This window comes from Cebus imitator, unplaced genomic scaffold, assembly GCF_001604975.1.
Source record: "Cebus imitator isolate Cc_AM_T3 unplaced genomic scaffold, Cebus_imitator-1.0 Scaffold25, whole genome shotgun sequence".
Classification (NCBI taxonomy): domain Eukaryota; kingdom Metazoa; phylum Chordata; class Mammalia; order Primates; family Cebidae; genus Cebus; species Cebus imitator.
Window position 1 is genome coordinate 7,782,291 of NW_016107340.1, and position 4,416 is coordinate 7,786,706.

At 33.2% G+C, this 4,416-nt stretch overlaps 1 protein-coding gene across 4 annotated transcripts in view; it reads right to left on the minus strand.

Annotated features, from left to right (window-relative positions):
* Positions 1-2,208, minus strand: part of ABCC9 (ATP binding cassette subfamily C member 9) — a 132,179-nt gene extending 129,971 nt beyond the window's left edge. For 3 of the 4 annotated variants that reach the window (XM_017522963.2, XM_037736492.1, XM_017522964.2), the window contains exon 1: positions 2,039-2,208. The gene's annotated coding sequence lies outside the window, so the exon portion shown is untranslated. The remainder of the gene's footprint in view (positions 1-2,038) is intronic. The other variant, XM_017522965.2, reaches the window with a different exon arrangement.
* Positions 2,209-4,416: the final 2,208 nt, after the last annotated feature.

The following is a 4,416-nucleotide window of genomic DNA, read 5'->3' on the forward strand; positions in this document are numbered from 1 at the left end:
AAAAAAAAAAAAAAAAAAAAAAAAAAAAAAAAAAAAAAAAAAAAAAAAAAAAAAAAAAAAAAAAAATTACAAAATAGTTGGTTCCATGACAAAAGCTTAGAAGTTCCATTCTTTGTTAATTCCAACAGAAAACATAAACAGATGTCAAGAAAGTTTCTGTTCGATAAGAAGAAAATAAATTTTGGACTTTCCTATCAAAAAATTTAAAGTCCTTCTTATATTAATTCCTCAATGAATGGTACACCATTTAGCACAGTTTAAGAATCAAAGTTTCCTATTCTTGAGTTTATCTTGTTACTATATAAAAAGTATTTTCACCAGATTATGTTGAAGTTTATAAATATAATTCATTATATTTTAACTGCCTAATACAAGCATCATGTTTTACAAAAATAACAAAATTCCTTTAAAAATATGGGTTTTCAAAACTATAAAAACCCTGGAAGGCAACCTAGGCAATACTATTCAGGACATAGGTATGAGGAAAGATTTCATGACAAAGATGCCAAAAACAATTGCAACAAATTCAAAAATTGACAAATGGGATCTAACTAAAGAGTTCTTGACCAGCAAAATAAACTATCAACAGAGTAAAAAGACAACCTATAGAATGAAAGAAAATTTTTGCAAACTATGCATCCAACAAAGATCTAATATCCAGCATGTGTAAGGAATTTAAACAAATTTACAAGAAAAACAACAACCACCACCCCATAAAAAAGTGGGCAAAGGATATGAACAGATACTTTCAAAAGAGGACATACACATGGCCAACCACCATGTGAAAAAAAAGCTCAGCATCACTGATCATTAGAGAAATGCAAATAAAAACCACAATGAGATACCATCTCATACCAGTCAAATGGCTACAATTAAGAAGTCAAAAAATAACAGATGTTGGTGAGGTTGTGAAGAAAATGGAATACTTATACACTGTTTGGAGTGTAAATTATTTTAGCCATTGTAGAAGACAGTGTAGTGATTTCTCAAAGACCAAAAACAGGAATATCATTTGACCCAGCAATTCTATTTTTGGGTAATGGGATTATAAATCCTTCTCTTATAAAGACACATGCATGCATATTTCATTGAAGCACTATTCACAATAGCAAACACATGGAATCAACCTAAATATCCACCAATGATAGACTGGATAAAGAAAATATGGTACATATACTCCATGTAATACTATGTAGCCATAAAAAATGGCAAGATCATGTCCTTTGCGGGGACATGGATGGAGCTGGAGGCCATTATCCTTAGCAAACTAACACAGGAACAGAAAACCAAATATCACGTGTTCTCACTTATAAGTGGGAGCTAAATGATAATGGGAAACAACACACACTGGGGCTTTTTGGAGGGTGGAGAGTGGGAGGAGGGAGAGGATCAGAAAAACAACTAATGGGATCTAGGCTTAATATCTGGGTGATCTGTACAACAAACCTCCATGACACAAGTTTACCTGTATAATAAACACGTACTTGTACCTCTGAACGTAAAATAAAAGTTTAAAAAATGGGTTTTATTACAAATCTTCATTTTAAAAGTTTTGCGCTTTGCCTCAATTTATGGCTTTATCCTCACTGATTCTCAGCCTCTTTAATCCTGCCTCATCTATCTTTGCTTCTTTACAACATAAATGGAAACATCTGAGAAATGATTAATATATTAATATAAGTATATGGCTATTAGAGCTATGTGTCAATGCAGACAATCTTTCCATTTATACCTATTTTTAACATTAAAAAGTTCAAAAACACATAAGAACTTCTTTCAAGAGCTACATGGATCAGAGATCAAAAACTATAAAGCATTTCTAGGAGCTCAAGTTAAAAAGATGTGAACTTATGCAATCAGAGAAATAATGTAGCAACATAAAAATACAGACAAAACACATGACTATCAGACAAAATGAGTGACAGGCATCATTCCTAATGCCTCAAAAGTTAAGCCTGCCTTGGTAATGCTCTTAGCTACTATCTACAATAGACCCACTGGTATATTACAATGGTATTATTTTAGTTAGATCACTTACGAGTCTGAAACAATGCCTTCTGCTATTTCACAGACATGCACAAACAGGAGAGCAAATGTAAGAATCCATCTCAGGTTATGTCCAGGAAAATGAAGCCATGTGTTGTGGTGAATTTGTACTTTTGAGCTTTGGCTTCCCCATCCTGGAAAAAAAGAGAGAAAAGTTTTTAAAAAAAAAAAGACATAAAGCAAAGGCTCAATTGTAATCATAAAAATAATTTAAATTATGATAAGCTTTAAGGGGGAGTCCGGAAACCTTAATACTTTCTAGAGTAGCAATGAAAATCCTAGTGTATTTTCATTATTTAAAAGAATTACAATCAACTTTTACAAGACTACCCAGGCTAACACATTAATATTTGTGGCATTACTCAGGAATGATACCAACTCTGGATGACAACATGGTTCTATCTCATGCTAATCAGAAGTTCTTCCTGACAGCTTTCTGATTGATTCAAAAGGAAATAAATTGATGATAATAATACAAGAAATTTGCTGTCAAAAAGCTTTGAAGACATGAAATCTACAGGGGACAAACCAAGAAAAGACATGTTTGATTACAAAATACAGGACTCATTAGTTGAGTCAACTCTGAATCATATACACATCATATGAGAAAAATTGTTATGTACGACTGGGCTGGCATTGTTATTCAACAGGTGTTCCTGACACTTTTCTCAAAGGAAGCTAAAGTTCTCGATGATGAACTTTTAAGCAGGCTCAAAAACATCATAGGGGGTCCACCCTTAGCTTGCCAATGAAGAAAAAAATGCAAGATTATATGTTAGTAAAATTCTGATGGTTTCCTCCCCAAACTACTATACAGTTTAGTTACTATGTAGAATAATACAACTTCATACGTGGTATGCTAAGAGGCCCCACTTTTGTCTCTTTCTGTTTCCCTGTTTTCTCATTTTTTGACTGTAGAAAAAAAGCCTCACCTACTTCAAGAACAAATAGGGGTTTGTGCTTGAAATATTGTAGGAAAGAATTTCTGTATAGGCAGTAGACTCTCCTTTTATTTGAAATGAGTATTGATTCATGTCTTAGTTGTTTTCAATTTACTTCGTCATTGGAAGGTCAGTTATATTTAATATATTCTACTAGAACTTATGCCATAAACTCCCATAGGCAAGTTCTATGTCTTTTTTGCAACATTATGATTTTCCTAGTACCTGATTGTTTTTGAGATTTATTTATGATCCCTCACTAATTCAAGTAACCAATGTCATTAATGAATTTTTTTCTATTTCCCTTTAACAATGTCCCCTCCAATTCTATTCTATTCTAACACCCTGGTGCCGGCCTCCGTGCTGGATGCTAAGGATACAAAATGGAATGTCACTGTTCTTGCTCTTAAAAGGTTAACCAAGTGTTAATACTTGGGGAATTATTAACTGTGGAATTACAGTTTAAAAAACCAATTTTTCTACTGTTGGCCAAAGGACATTCTTCATGACCTACCAATAATACTACATAAACAACAAGTGATGTTTCTACATATGGCCACTCTGTTCTCAATATATTTAGCATCTGTACATTTGTTTAACATAACTATGTACCAAGAGTTATGTTGGCCTGTGTATATACCATATGATGAGTTCTTTATCCCTGTTAGAACAATGCCAAGCACATAGTATCCTCTCAATTAATATTGTTAAATAAATAAATAAAAGCAGATGAATAATTTTCAAACATTCCCTTAAAGCAGATAATTTAAAAATGCCATTTTCTTAAGAAAATGCATCTGAAAACTTTTTTTTAATTTATTTAATTGGAAAAATATAATGCATGAAAAAATTAAACACAACGCAAAATAGTGGTTGCCTCCTGTGAAAAGACAGGAATGTAGGAAATGGACAGTAGCAAGACCAGGAAATGGTGTGCAGAGAGGTCCTTTCACTCTTATTGCTATATTCTTTAGATGAGTGATGGTAGGCTCAGTGGATGTTTATTATATTAATCTCCATCATTTTATATATCAAAATGCTTCATAATTTTAAAGAAGTTGAAGTGTCTGGGCAAGTTATACAAATTATTCATAGTTGCCCTTAATTGTCAGATTTTATACATATGTAAACTATAAAATAATAGAGGAAACTGTATTATTAACTTCTTCCCAAGTAGTTTGTGAATGTCCTCTTGCTACAAAAAACACCATCCCATCACTCCCACTCTAACTCGCATGCTCGGCAGCTTTCAATCCCTCAAACACGTCACTCACTATTTTCCCCACCAGCTGCAAAGAGTGAGTTGTTTCAGCAGGTTAATGTGTTCCTGCATCAGTGGCATAGTCATTTCTGCCCCACTGGACTATTCCCTGAAGGCAAGAACTCTTGTATTCATTTTCCATTCCCTTTACCTAGCCCAAAGTAAGTG